Genomic DNA, 16,471 nt, shown 5'->3' with positions numbered 1-16,471 from the left:
CAGGAGGAAATAGCAGACAGACAGGTAGAGATACGGGAGGAGATGGTGGAGTCAGAGGTGGGGAAGGAGAGGAAAATCTGAGCATCATCAGCATAGAAATGGTATGAGAAACCATAGGATGCGATGAGGGGGCCCAGGGAGCGGGTGTAGAGAGAGAACAGGAGAAGACCCAAGACTGACCCTTGGGGGACTCCTGTTAAGAGAGGGCGAGGTGTGGAGGTTGCTCCATGCCAGGTTACCTGGTAAGTGCGGTTGGAGAGGTAGGAGGGGAACCAGGCCAGAGCAGTGCCAGATCCCCAGGTCAGCGAGAGATGATAGTAGAATAGAGCGATCAACAGTGTCAAAGGCAGCAGAGAGGTCGAGGAGAATTAGGACAGAGGAGAGAGAGGCAGCTCGGGCAGACTTAAGTGAGTTGGTGACAGACAGGAGGCCGGTTTCAGTGGAGTGAGCAGAGCAGAAGCCAGATTGGAGAGGGTCGAGCAGAGAGTGGTTGGCCAGGAAAGCAGAGAGCTGGCGGTGTACAGTCCGCTCAAGGGTTTTGGAGAGGAAGGGTAGGAGGGAGACAGGACGGTAGCTCTGGAGGGAGGTGGGGTCGAGGGTAGGTTTTTTAAGGAGGGGAGTGATCGAGGCTTTTTTGAAGGCAGAGGGAAAGAGACCAGAAAGTAGAGAGGTGTTGAGAAGGGATGAGATGAAGGGAAGTAGAGCAGGAGCAGCAGCTTGAAAGAGGTGAGTGGGGAGGGGGTCCAGGGCACACGTGGTGGTTTTGTGATCCTGGAGCAGGGAGGAGAGGTCAGAGTCTGAGAGGGGAGAGAAGGTGGAGAAGGAGGGTGAGTTAGTAGGGATTGCAGTGGGTGTAGGGGTTGGAGCAGGAGGGGGTGCGGGGGAGGGAGAGGTGTTAAAGAGTTTGTGGATATCTGAGATTTCAGAAGAGAAGAAGGAGTCAAAGTCATCAGGGGAGATAGAGGAGGGAGGAGGAGGTAGAGAATAGTTTACATGGGTTGTTAGTGGAGGCTTGGATTACAGATTGGAAATAAGTACATTTAGCAGAGGAGAGAGTAGAGGAGAAGGAGGAGAGGAGAGTGCGGTAAAGGTCTAGGGCAGCAGGGAGTTTGGTTCTCTTCCATTTCTTTTCAGCAGATCACAGTGTGATTCTTGCTGAGCGGAGCGCAGAGGAGAGCCAGGTTTGGGGAGGGGAGGGGCGAGCAGGTCGGGAGGTGAGGGGACAGAGGGAGTCGAGGGAGGAGGTGAGGAGGAGAAGAGGGTGGAGGTAGTAGAGTCTACGGAGAGTTGTGAAAAGGAGTCGATAGGAGGGAGGTGAGAGAGAGCATTGGAGGCAAGGACTGAGGGGGAGAGAAAGCGGAGGTTATGGCGAGAGGTGACAGTGGGGGTAGGAGGAGCAGGGAGAGAGGGGAGAGACAGAGAAAAAGAGATGAAATAGTGATCAGAGAGGTCCAGGGGGGTGACAGAGAGGGTGGAGGGGCAGCAGGCCCTGGAGAAGGTGAGGTCCAGTTAACGGCCAGCTTTGTAGGTAGGAGGGGATGGAGAGAGACAGAAGTCGAAGGAGTGAAGGAGAGGGAGGAATCCAGAGTGGCTGGGGTTGGAGAGATGGATGTTGAAGTCACCTAACAGGACAGTTGGGGTAGACAGAGAGGGGATGGAGGAGACTAGATAGTTGAGTTCATCCAGAAAGTGAGTAAGAGGCCCAGGGGGACGGTACAGTACAATGAGCAGGAGTTGACAGGGAGAGGTTAGTTGGACTGCATGAAATTTAAAGGTGTTAACAGAGAGTGAGGAGAGATCAGAGGGGACAGAGAAGAGTAAGGAGGGAGAGAGGAGAAGACCAGTCCCACCTCCCCGTCCAGTGAGACTCGGGGTATGGGACAGGACGTAGAGAGAGGACAGGGCGGCAGGAGTTACAGTGTTATCAGGGGACAACCAGGTTTCAGTGAGAGCAAGGAAATCGAGAGAGAGGTGGGAGGCAAAGGCAGAGATGAAATCAGCTTTGTTAGCAGAAGAGTGACAGTTCCAGAGTGCACCAGAGAGTGTGCGGGAGGGGGGGAGAGGCAGAGAAATTAGGCTAGAGGGGTTGGAGGAGCAGCAGCGGAGAGAGGGCAGAGGACGAGGATGAGAGGACAGAACAGGGATGTGAGAGACAGTCATAGCAGGACAGGCAAGTCAAAAGGCACAGTAGGAGCAGTAGGGTGGAGGATACAGACCTGACTAGTAGGTGGCTTCTTCCAGAGCGCTGCTAGGTTTGGATCTATTCCAACAGCGTCTCGGCGCAGGCCTCCCCTTGCTGGACTCCCACAGCTAGACTCCTGGCTCTTTTGTTGAGGCTCTTCGGTTTGCTGGCACTTTTTGCTGGGGCCAAAATAGGCTGCTTGATCAATGTTACAGCTGCGTGGCAAAAGAACCAACTAAACTATCTTGCCTCAGACGCTGGTTACCTGTAGACTCCCACAGCTAGACTCCCGGCTCTTTTGTTGAGGCTCTTGGTTTGCTGGCGCTTCTTGCTGGTGCTGAAATAGGCTTCTTGATTAATGTTACAGCTGCGTGGCAAAAGAACAAACTAAACTGTGTGGAAACCAATCAAATAGCAAATCAACTTCTAATCAATTTAACCACTCACCTGGTACTAATCACACACTAACTCAGCTAATTCAAACACCGCTAATTCAAACACCACCTTACAATGTTACCAAATGTAGTTAGTTTAAAATTACACAAAATACAATGACTTCAGTCCTAATAAGAGCAAATACAAAACACAGTATGATTTGATATCAGGGCAGTTCAAGAGCAGATCACAGTGTTGATAGTTACATCAGGGTTAGATACAAGTGCAAGTGAAATACAAAATACTACAGATTGAGTTAAGTGCAGGATTAAATACAGATAAGGAACAGAAAGACATAGTGCTATATTGTCCAGAAGGGGAGAGTTGAGTTTTACAAGTGTTTTCTAAAGAGGTGTGTCTTGAGGAGGCGCCGGAAGGTGGTCAGGGACTGGGCAGTCCTGGCATCTGTAGGAAGGTTGTTCCACCACTGCGGGGCGAGGGTGGAGAAGGAGTGGACTCTGGAGGCAGGTGAGCATAGAGGAAGTACAGCCAGTCTTCTAGTGCAGGCAGAGCGGAGAGGTCGGGTGGAGGTGTAAGGAGAGATGAGGGTCTGGAGGTAGTTCGGTGCAGTCTGGTCAAGGCAATAGAGGATAGTACTAATGGTTATGTTATCCATTTTAGGACATCCCCAGTCCTCATCCCTCCTCAAGTCAATTGTCCCCCCTCCTTGAGTCAGTCCTCATCCCTCCTCGAGTCAATCCTCAACCCTCCTCGAATCAATCCTCAACCCTCCTCGAGTCAATCCTCACCCCTACTCGAGTCAATCAGTATTGACAGTATTGACAGTATTGACTCGAGGAGGGTTGAGGACTGACTCGAGGAGGGTTGAGGATTTCCTGGCCACTAGAGGTCTCTGTGAGAGCTCTATGTTATTATTATTATTATTATTATTATTATTATTATTATTATTATTATTATTTCTTAGCAGAAACCCGTATCCAGGGTGACTTACAATTCTTACACAATATCACATTATACATTATACAGATATCACATTATTTTTTACATACAATTACCCGTATTTACAAGATTTAATATATAGGAGAAGTGTATCAAAATTAAATGGCGGCAAGGTGGCGTGGTGGTTAGCGCTGCTGCCTCACACCTTCAGGGTCCTGGGTTTGATTCCGGCCTCAGGGGTCTGTCTGTGTGGAGTTTGCATGTTCTCCCCATGTTCGCATGGGCTTCCTCCCTCAGTCTGAAGACATGCTGACTAGGTGGATTGGACTCTCTAAATTGCCCCATATTTGCCCTGCGATGGACTGGTGCCCTGTCCAGGGTATATTCTTGCCTTGCTCCCTATGTCTGCCAGTTTAGGCTTCAGCTCACTGCAACTCTCTATAGGATTAACCCCTTGCGGTCCTAGGTCAGACCTGGTCCGACATTGCAATTATTCCTATCCGCTCCATTGTCGGACCCTGTCCGACATCATCAGAAAAACGCAAAAAACTGGTTTCTAGTCATTTTTTCTCCGGAAAAAGCAGAGAAAACCATTCAATGGCCGAGTGGGAGTGACAGGAGCCGAGAGAAGCCGATAAAAAAAAAAAGACGTATCTCATGAATAGTCATACATGCCCCTGGCATTACATAGGGGCGGTCATAAGGAAACAAGCTGAATGGTACTGTATCAGAGCACAGAGACTATCACGGACATTTGCAGAGCTTTTTTGAGATGTTATAGTAATAAAATAATGACTTGGATCGCATTATTGAGGCGTTTGGTGATAAAACGAGTGATCAGTAGATGATTGATCGGTATGTACGACTATTATTATTATTATTATTTATATCTTAGCATATGTGAAAGCGATAGCGAACGAAAGGGTGGGGCGGGGCTGGAGATGCCTAGTGAGTGCTTTGTTGATATGCAGGGCCTTTTGAACCCGTTTGACTGTGAAAAAAAAATACTTTTAAACAGCACGTCTAAAATTAACTGCGCGTGTGAAAATAAATTGGACCTGACGCGCCTGATGCGCACTTATTAAATGGACTGCAAAGGGTTAAAAATGACTACATTGATTACAGGCTGAGAAAATGATTACATTGATTACAGACTGATAAACTCACTACATTGATTACAGGCTGATAAAATGATTACATTGATTACAGGGTGATAAACTCACTACATTGATCAGAGGCTGATAAACTCACTACATTGATTACAGACTGATAAAATGATTACATTGATTACAGGGTGATAAAATGATTATATTGATTAGAGGCTGATAAACTCACTACATCGATTATAGGCTGATAAAATGATTACATTGATTACAGGGTGATAAACTCACTACATTGATCAGAGGCTGATAAACTCACTACATTGATTACAGGCTGATAAAATGATTACATTGATTACAGGGTGATAAACTCACTACATTGATTACAGACTGATAAACTCACTACATTGATTACAGACTGATAAACTCACTACATTGATTACAGACTGATAAAATGATTACATTGATTAAAAACAAACTTGCACCAACGCTTCACTACAGGCTAGCATTAGGTATCCTGCAGCATCATTCAGAAACTGTGTAGAGTGGAAAGGGTCTCTCTAATCTGGTGTATTATTGTTATTGTATAGGGAGGAGATTTTTAGGGTTAGAGTCTATGCACGGGATGATATTTATTTATTTATTTATATATTTATTTTTCTTTTTCCATTTTCTTTTCCTTTTATTTTTTAAAGGATAATATATGTATACACAAGATAACAAGAGGTATAGGAATGTTTGGAAATACTGCTCTGTGATTGGTTGGTTTCTGTGATTTATAATTATTATAAACTGGAGCAGGCCGCAAACACAAAACTGCTGATACAGCAGCAGCTGCAGATCTGACAGGAAGAAAAATCTCTTCTGGTGCACCTTCCTCCAGAGCCCTGTGCTGACTCACAGGCTACAAAATGTTCTTTATGTCAGAATTGACCTCCTCCAGTTTTGCTAGCTCTAATTCTCCAGTTTCTACCAGCTTGCGAATCTCTTGTGCTCTTTCAGTTGGACTCCCTTCTTGAAGTTTTTTGGCATTTATACCAATGAGCACGGCATCCCAAAGTACAAACACTCCAGAAGCAACACCTCCGACTACTCTGCCTGTGCTTTTGAGCGCCACAGCAGCAGCATCATCAAGCAGGCCTGCAGCAGCACGGCCAGCAGAAGCAGCAGCAGCCGCATCATCAATCAGGCTTGCAAGAACACGACCACCATTAATAACAGAAGCACCAACAGCAGCCCCAGCAACAGCCCCACCAGCAGCACCATCATCACTCAGGTTTGTGGTTACACCAGCAGCAGCATCAAGACTTACAGCAGCATCAATAACAGCATCTGCAGCAGCAACAACAGCAGCATCAACCAGGCCTGCAGCAGCAGCAGCAGCACAAAGACATGTTTTAACAGTGCTTGTTAAATCAGCTTCCTCTATATTCCAATTACATTGTGGGAGTGCAATTTTGCACGATTTACAAAGTGCTATGATTTTAGTGTGAATTATTTCCAGTATTTCCGTTACTCTTTTATTAGCCTTGCCATCCTTTACATGCTTTCCTATTTGTGCGCCACCACTGGTGACTGCCCCAGCTACAGCAGTCACAGTGCCTGCAATGGACAGTCCAAGGGAGGCTCCAAAAGTAACAGGAGCCAGGCCTATCCCTATAATGTTCAGGACCCCACCAACTACACCAGCAGAGCTCCCTGTGGTCTTAGCAATGGTGCAGTCCCTGTCCACCTTGTCCAGTCCATCAGCAATCTCACTGAGTTCTGTGAGGAGTTTTTCAATCTCCTGCTTCTCCTTTTCATACTCCTTGACAAACTTCCCAATGAGCTCGATTCTTCGTTGGGCCTCTTCATGCTTCATGCTGCAAAGACAGGTTCAGAATCATGTTACTTTACTGCAGTGCTGCTGAGACAAACATCCAGGTATTATTCAAACCAATATTTTATTGAAATGTATCTGAACACAGAAATCAAATGTTGGTATTTACTGAAGCATCCTAGAGCCAATGATAAAGAAAAAAGAGCTCCTATGTAGGAACGTTTTTCATCTCCTATGTAGGACTTTTTATCTCTAGATAAAAAAGTCCTATGTAGATCCTTTTTTAATCTTCATTGGCACTAGGATGCTTCTATAGGCATTTGCCAGAAATGACTAAAACTAAAAAAAAAAAAAAAAACAGTGGTGAATAGGAGCTGCAGTTTTTATCCTGGCCACCAGAGGTCTTGGTCAGAGCTCTATCTAGATTTAAAGAGGTCTTGGTCAGAGCTCTATCTAGATTTAAAGAGGTCTTGGTCAGAGCTCTATCTAGATTTAAAGAGGTATTGGTCAGAGCTCTATCTAGATTTAAAGAGGTCTTGGTCAGAGCTCTATCTAGATTTAAAGAGGTCTTGGTCAGAACTCTATATAGATTTAAAGAGGTCTTGGTCAGAGCTCTATCTAGATTTAAAGAGGTCTTGGTCAGAGCTCTATCTAGATTTAAAGAGGTCTTGGTCAGAACTCTATATAGATTTAAAGAGGTCTTGGTCAGAGCTCTATCTAGATTTAAAGAGGTCTTGGTCAGAGCTCTATCTAGATTTAAAGAGGTCTTGGTCAGAACTCTATATAGATTTAAAGAGGTCTTGGTCAGAGCTCTATCTAGATTTAAAGAGGTCTTGGTCAGAGCTCTATCTAGATTTAAAGAGGTCTTGGTCAGAACTCTATATAGATTTAAAGAGGTCTTGGTCAGAGCTCTATATAGATTTAAAGAGGTCTTGGTCAGAACTCTATATAGATTTAAAGACCCAGTTACATGGGATTTGATTTTTTCCAAAAACATGAAAAATAAAATAAACAGGTCTCACTTGAACATATAATCACTTTCATTTCACCAGATTATGTTTATTCGCACTACAATTAATCAAATTATACCCAGAAATACTCAGAGGGCTATCCACATTTCCTGGTTTGGGGCTAGGACTACTGTGACATCATTCAGGGAGAAACCCATGGATTACTTGCATCTGTCAGTGTGGCTGACAGCAACATTTCCAGTGAGAGTAGCATTATTTTATCAGTTTCTGACACATTTATGAATGTGAACGAAGTAGTAATGGTGGATCTGACAGAGGAAGAAAATGGGGATTGTCTCCCGTATCAATTCAAGCCGTATGCCTCTGAATCTGAAGGGGCAAACTCAGAGAGAGACTCCACACCACAGACTGAGTAGAGGGACAGCAGATGTCTGTGGAGAATCAGCATCTTGACAAAACAGAATGGTTAATAAAAACCCTTACGTTTTAACATTTATACATAAAATATTGCATAGGTACCCAAAATTGTATAGTTATGTCATTTGGTTCCTAAATTTTCTTAGCTCAAGCAGACCCCTGGAAACAAATATGATTCCTGACTGAGGCCCCCACCCAATGGATCACTATTGTTAGTCTTTAAAATGCCTTTATCGTCATTATTATTATTATTATTATTATTATTATTATTATTATTATTAAAAATCCAAAGTTTGGGTTAGTGGGCGGGAATGTAATTTGTCCCTTCTTGGGTCATCTCTTGGCCCCCAGCTGTTGGCTTCTCTGTCTGTGGCCGTGAAGGGGGTGAGGCTACCGGCTCCTCTGGCAGGGGTGGTGGGGCTGGTGCTGACCACTAAGATAGAGGCTGTGGCTGTGCTGGCTCCCTCTGTCCAAGCGGCTGTGCTGATTTGTGCCGTGCTCCCCTCAGCAGCATGAACAGGGGCTTCTGGAGAACAACAGCATCCTGCCCTTCTCCCCCCCTTTCAGAAAAATTTGGGGGTGTGAGCCTGCAACTCCTGACGGGACGGCAGCGATGGCTCCTCCACCTCTGGCTCATGGGAGGAAAGCAACGGCTTGTTCCAGCTCGGCCGTGGTGCCTCACTCAGCTTCCGGGCAGCCCATTCCGCCTCCCCACAAGAGACGGGGCAGCTGGGGGTTGAGTGCCCGAAGTCGGCAAAAGCAATGCACTGCTTCCTGTGTTGCACTCGCCAATTGGCTGACCCGGGTGCATGGACGGATTGCAGGGAGGGGCTCGGCAGTATTCAGACAGTTCAGGCTTGTTATTCGGTCTTCCTATCGTGGACTAAACAGACAGAGATGTGCTGTTCTGTGTTTGGTTTGTCTCTACACTGTGCTTGAGTTCTACAGAGTGAAGAAGGACAAAGCCGGACGCTGTTTAGCCCGGACTACCCTGCGGCCTTCTTGTTCTAAAGGACTTTGCTACTATAATCCTTGAGGAGGGAGCCCCGTTGTGAACGGTTGCATGGGAGCCAGCTGCTTGGAAGACCCGATGTCACTTCCGGGTTACATGAGGTTCACCCACGTGTTGTTTTGTTTTTTGTTTAATTGTTTTGCTTAACTATTTTCTTTTGTACTTTCAGAAATCGCCCCATTTTTACTGTTAACTTTGTGCCAAGCACTCACTCTAGTAACAGGGTATGTAATCTATACTGTACGTGAAGTGGAATGTTATCATCACTCTGGAAATAAAATCCACAAGTTGAACGATTAAATATATATATATATATATATATATATATATATATATATATATATATATATATATATATATATATAAAAAAAGAAAAACATTCGTATTATATAAAGTTGTTTATTTTAATTGTAATTACAATTTACCCCGTTTTTGTTATATTGCCTAATGGTATATAATTTAACCCTTTGCGGTCCTATGTCGGACCAGGTCCAACATTGCAATTATCCCAATCCGGTCCAATGTCAGACCCTGTCCGACATCATCAAAAAAACGCAAAAAACGGGTTCCTAGTCGTTTGGGAGCAACAGGAGCCGAGAAAAGCTGAAAAAAGGGCGTATCTCATGAATAGTCATACTTGCCCCTGGCATCAGATAACGGCAGCTATAAGGAAACAAGCTTGCTGCTACTGCATCAGCGCTCAGAGAATATCACAGACATTTGCATTTTACTGGAGTAATCTAGGTAAAGTACCTTGCTCAAGGGTACAACAGCAGTGTCCCCCACCGGTCAAGAGTCCAGAGCCCTAACCACTACTGACTGTGGAAAAAAATACATTTAAACAGCGCGTCCAAAATTAACTGCGCGCGTGAAAATAAATTGGACCTGACGCGCCTGACACGCACTTAATAAATGGACTGCAAAGGGTTAAGCACGAAACAAGCATTCAGGGACGTTAGCAATATACACATGCAGGGTGGGAGTTTTTAAGATTTGTGTTAAACTTTTAAGCTTTACTTTTTATGATTTCACATGTAATTTTCCTTTGTTAAATCTTTTTGCATATTTGCTACGGACCCCCTGAAACTTCCCTGTAATTCAAAGTTTGGGAACCCCTGCTTTAGTTAATAATATTGATATATGAATTGCTATAATACCAACAATAATAAACCGAATGCTGCAAATTGCTGCTGACATTTATTTAACATATCTTTCTCTATATACGTATGCACAGTATAGTATATTACACTCCACCCCCTGCCAGCAGTGCACAGCAACCCCAGACAGGCACTCTGGGTGACGGTGTGTTCTTCCCTACCTGACAGGTTGGTCTAGTACTGCAGTGCTATGGCAAGCTGAATTATCATTTAGAGATATCTCTAAATGCATTTGAAGACATCTGAAAATGATTTACAGAAATGTGTAAATGGAACTTAAATTAGATATCTAAAATGCATTTGGAGATATCTTTAATTCATTTACAGATATCTCCAAATAACTTTCTGTGAAAATGCACTACACAGTGCAAGAAAGGGGGCACTGTCACTTTAAGAAATGGTGGGTGGCCAACGTGTGCCCATACGCCCCACAGCCAGGGCATAACTCCTCCACAAGGTTTATAACACAAACCTCCCAGCCATCATCCCTGACCTCCTCCTGCTGTTACTGCAGTTGCTGTTGCTGCTGCAGCTTACCTCTCCCCCTTCTGGGCTGTGGACGCACCGACTCCCCCTTCTTGGGCTGTGGACGTTCGGGCTGCTACCACTCAGGCGCTGGAGCCTGCTTCTTTGCCTTCTTGGCACCACCACTCCTTGCCTTCTTCGGGACTAGCAGTTCCACCTCCTGCCATGGAGGGGGTTTGGTCGGGTGTTTTGTGCCCAACCTTGCCGACGGCAAAGCACCACTCCTCCCCTTTGAGGCAGGTGAGGCAGGTTTCCAAATCCACCTGCGGCGATGGTATAGCCTTCAGGTGGATCCACTCCTCCGTAGTCTCCACCTCACCTCGATCAAAGGCCTGCTCAAAGAGGGGGTCTTCATATGGGCACACCTCAGGGAGGTGCCCATACTCCAGGCAGGCGAGGCACCCTGTAGCCCCTCCTTCCTTCAACTCCCTCTGATGCTCATGCCACTTCTTCATGTAGGCATCCACTTTATCCATTTTTTTTCTCCAAACACAAAAAAAACACTATTCGAAAAAAAAAACGGGCCGATGTCTTAAAAGAGGTAGAAAACATGTTAAAGTTAGATGTTAGTGAAGAATCCTCTAGTCCTTGGAACAGCCCCATCGTCATGGTAGCCAAGCCCAACGGAACATGGCGATTTTGCAATGACTGACTTCCGGCAGCTAAATAATGCCTAGAAATCTGACTCCTACCCAATGCCACGGGTGGATGAGTTGATTTAGGAACTGCTAAATACCTCACCATGTTCGATTTAACCAAAGGGTTCTGGCAAATACCATTGACCCTCGATTCCAAGGAGAAAACAGCGTTTTCGACTCCTCGGGGCATATAGCAGTATAAGGTCATGTCCTTTGGGTTACATGGGGCCCCTGCGACATTCCAATGCCTCATGGATAAAGTGTTGAGAACCCATGCCAGTTATGTGCGTCAGCCTATATTGATGACAATAATTTTTTAGAAGGGTGGGCGAACCACTTAGAAAAAGTAGGGTGAGGGCCTTCCTGGGTTTAGCGGAGTACTACCGTCAGTTAGTATTGCAGTTTTCCTCCATTGCAGCGCCACTTACCAATCTGATCCAGAAGTGCGCTCCCAATAGGGTGAAACGAAGGGTAGGGGAGGCCTTCAAAAAAATTAAAAATGTGCTTTGTAGGGATCCAGTGTTGAGAGTGCTGGACTTCACAAGACACTTGTTCAGACGGATGCCTCAGAGGTCGGAGTCGGCAAGGTGCTGTCTCAAATAATTGATGGGGAGGAACACCCCATCATTTATTTGAGTAGGAAATTACTACCAAGGGAAACAAGGTATGCGGTAGCAGAGAAAGAGTTTCTGGCAGTTAAGTAGGCCACAGAAGCCCTAAAATACTACCTGCTAGGAAGGGAGTTAACGTTAGTTACAGATCATTCTCCAACAAAATGGATGAAAGAGAACAAAGAAAAGAATGACAAAGTAACTAGGTGGTTCCGAGCTCTGTTTCCTGGACCCTCGGTGGGGTGGGGCGTGTGTTGTGGAGCGCTGTACTCTACCTGTAATCCCCCGCCGTCTCCAGTAGAGGGAGACAACAGACCAGGACTGGGAAATACTTAAATGTTGCACCTACCATCTCAAGCACGGGGAGACAACGGACCTTGGGATTGTTATCTGTTACACCTGCAGTCTCCAGCAGAGGGAGACTTTGTACCAGGTGCTTACCAGTGTGGGAAACACCTGAGGAAACAAAGCAACTGTTTAAATCCAGAAGCAAACTAAGACACACGTGAACTGTGTTAATGAACTGCGAGTCAACTTACCTGTGGGACACTCTCTTGGAGAGATATTTGTTTTGTTATTGGTTTCTTTATAGTTTTCCCAGTCTAGAGAGGGACAAAAAGTGAGTTGGGTAATGCCCGTTGAGGGTTAGGTATTATTTTGTTTAATTGGTTATTTACACTACTTGTGTAATGAAAGTCAATGTTTTTTCAGATGAAAAAAAGACATCTTACCTTTACACACGGAATAACTGTACCCGTGTCACGTCTGTCCAGTGAAGTCAAGATCCACACACAAACAGGGCTTTTAGCTCACAACAGGTATACTTCCAGTTTGAAATACACCATTTTCCTCAGGTTGTTTGAATTTGTTTCTCCCATATAAGCTGCATACTTAGATTTTGTCATTTATTAACCTGCTTGGAACAACCGGCTACAATACAAATATGAGGCATTCTAAGATTAAACAGCGGCCTGTCTCGGTCAAAATATATTTCTCTGTACGTATACCTTATCTCTGTATGTATCTTCCAGTGGCTTCAAAACCGAGAAGGGAAGTTGCACCTGCCACATTAAAATGTGCATTTTATTAAAAAAAAGAAAACTAGATCATTGCCAACTATTTTAAATCTCGTTTGGGAATACTTGTTAGTCATACATTATGTTTTTTAAAAGTGGTTCGGACCATGTCAGTGGGTCTTTAATATATAGCAGGAGTGTATCAGAGGTGAATATGTAAGAGCTCAAGGAAGAGCTGTGCGTTTCTCTGTGATGATGATGTCATTCATGGGCTTTCCATGCAAGTCTTTTTTTAACTCGAGACATTTACACGAGAAAAATGTCTCGTGTAAAATGCTTTTTTGGGTTTCCATTCGCTCAGTTTATTTCACTCGAGTAAACCGGGCTTTTCACCCAATGTCATGCAAATGAATGGGAAAGGTGGGGTTGATATGTAAAGTACTTGTGCTGTTTTTGAAGATTACTAGTGAAATTTTGTGAAAAATGCACGGAGAACTGGTACACAAGTGAATCTAAGCAGCTGTAACAAAGCAAAATACCTCCTGCCTGGTTGGTTAATAATACTACTCTTGCCAAAATTATGTTTCAAATGTCATTAGTGGGGTGTCATGTCGTTAGTAGTGAATACTGTTTCAAATAAACTCTGAGGTATAAAATGAAACCTACCAACAGGTATTGCAGATCACCATGGCTGAAAACCGGCAGAGACTTCATATACAGTGTATATATATATATATATATATATATATATATATATATATATATATATATATATATATATATATATAACTTTCATTCAGGCAATACAGCATATAGGGGATCAGGTGACGCTGCGTATACTACTCTGGCTTAGAAACCCTACCCGTCCGGACAGCTGACAGCTGCTGAGGAAGCATTCAACACCACGCTTGGGCAATTATGGGTAGTGGGCACTTGAAAGGGAGGTGGTGGATACTGATGAAACGGACTGAACTGCAGCATTAATTTGTTCCCAAAATTGCCGCTGCCTGCTGTATCCTGCACAAACTCTTGTCAACAACAAAATGAGGTGTTCATGAATCAGTGGCTGCCTGTGAGACAGAAGGGGAAGGTTACAGTCTCACGAGAGAAAAAGCGGCACTGCCTTTCACAACAAGCCCAAAACAAGCACAGCCCATGTTAAAGTATTGGTGTTTATGCAAATTACAACCCGCGACTCTAAAAAAAAAAAGAAGCCCAATTCCGCTTATTATAAGCAGACTTGGCAACTGTGAAGGTTACCTCAACCACCAGTTTCAATTGGACAGGAGCGATCTGAGGCGGCTCGTGCTGTCAGAGATTCTCTCATTTCTTTTAAATTGTGTTGGATTTGCTGTTGTGTTAAATATTAATGATGCAAACAAATAAAACACAATCAATACGTTCACTTGCAATTTTATTTGTTCATTTCTGAGAGGGCATCAACAACGTGTTGGATGTTTGTTGCGCTGTTTTGGGCGATCGTGCTGTCTCATGACATCCAGTTCACAAACTACATTTACTAACGTGGAGGGAAGACACGCGTTGTCTTTGGACATAGCTGGGATCAAAAACAGGACGGGAATTAATTCAGTTACATTTAAGCAGCTGACTTTCTCTTCGTGTTTAACTTTAGCATAGTTTTTAATACTATAACAAGGGCATAACACAGTTCATGGTAAGTGGTTTATACAGATCTGTAAACCCACAAGAGATATACAACATGACAGACCAGACACAGCAAAAAACAATTTAAAAAAGCTGTCCGCATTATCCTTAAGGTGAACTACACCACTGGGAACCATAAAATCACCCATCAGCCACTACTTTCCACAGTAACAACTGACCTGCTCCTTTGCAATATTTATAGTTAAGGATAAACATGCTCTCTAACATTTTTATGTGAAATGTGGGTTTCCATGCGAAACTGGGTGTGGTTTTCCCGTGTGTTTCGGCATTTACACGAGTAAATGAGATTTACCCTATCCCTCTCTTTGGACGTTTTTTTGGCCACAAACCTGAATTACACAAGTAATTCTCCCAAATGTGCACGCGCATCACCATTTCACCTGTAAACTGACCAGCATGGAAACCCCATGATTGATGACACCGTGTAACAATTTTTTTTCGTTCCTGGGTAGTAAGTATTATTTCCTAATTGCTTATGCCTCAAAAGTATAGAAAATTGCTATTATTCCCCACAAACTTTGCTTTTGTGACCAGAACAGTGATATTTTGAAAATGTACCTATTTTTCAGAACATTCCAGATAGATTCAGTGCTGAGTAAACTTGGAGTAACTTCTAGAACTTTCTAGAACTTTCCAGTAATATAAATAGTAGTATAAATACAGGGGCCTTAAGCCCACCAGTTCAGTTTAGTTCCAGCTGCCTAAGTGGATACATATCTGCATTTTTCTGAGATGGCATCAAGGTCATAGGAGACTTCAAAATGGTGGCATTCCTGATGGGTCTCCAAGGCGGTTTTACCAAGTTTCCCTGCTATCTTTGCCTTTGGGACAGCACGGACACCAAGGCTCACTACCACAGGCGGGACTGGCCACAGTGGACCGAGTTCTCTGTGGGGAAGAACAACGTCAAGTGGGAGCCACTGGTGGACCACCGGAAGGTGCTGATGCCACCACTGCACATCAAATTGGGTCTTATGAAACAATGTGTCAGAGCTCTAGATAAGGAGTCGGCAGCCTTCAAGTACCTTCAAGACTTCTTCCCTAAGCTGTCTGAGGCAAAGGTCAAAGCCGGTGTCTTCGTCGGACCACAGATAAAGAAGATCCTGGAGTGCAATGAATTCCCCAAGAAGCTCACTAGTAAGGAGAAAGTGGCTTGGAACAGCTTTGTCGCAGTGGTTCGGGGGCTTCCTGGGCAATCACAAGGCTGAAAACTATGTGGAGCTGGTTGAGACTCTGGTGAAGAACTATGGCACAATGGGCTGTAGGATGTCCCTCAAAGTCCATATCCTTGATGCTCATCTTGATAAAATCAAGGAGAACATGGGAGTGTACTCGGAGGAGCAAGGCGAGCGCTTCCACCAGGATATACTGGACTTTGAACGCCGCTACCAAGGACAGTATAACGAGAACATGATGGGAGACTACATTTGGGGGCTGATTCGTGAAAGTGATTTATAGTATAATTGTAAATCTCGAAAAACTACTCACTTCTAAATCTTTTGTAGTCATTTTTGTATTACTTTAGTATAAATACATGTTAATTTGGATTCATATGTTGTTTTTTTCTGTCTTTATGTGAACAAAAAGACACATATTCGCCCGTTTTCTCATTGGAAATAGGTAAATTTCAAAATATCACTGTCCTGGTCACAAAAGCAAAGTTTGTGGGGAATAATAGCCATTTTCTATACTTTTGAGGCATAAGCAAATAGGAAATAACACTTACTACCCAGGAACTAAAATTGTGTATGATTGCACTATGGTGAATTGGAGCTGCAGTTTCTATCCTGGCCACTAGAGCTCCCTGTGAGAGATGTATATAGGTTTAATATATAGCAGAGTTGAATATATGTGATGATGATGATGATGTCATACATTGCACATTAATTACTGTAAAACAGGATTTTTTGATGGCTTCAAGGCACATTTATGCGGCAACAAATTTTGTGTTTTTTCTTTTAATGTACGTTGGCACCGCGTGTATTTTTTAAATATTATATTT

Source organism: Acipenser ruthenus, chromosome 55 (genome assembly GCF_902713425.1).
Source record: "Acipenser ruthenus chromosome 55, fAciRut3.2 maternal haplotype, whole genome shotgun sequence".
NCBI lineage: Eukaryota > Metazoa > Chordata > Actinopteri > Acipenseriformes > Acipenseridae > Acipenser > Acipenser ruthenus.
The sequence above is the reverse complement of the archived record's forward strand: the minus strand, read 5'-3'. Positions refer to the sequence as shown.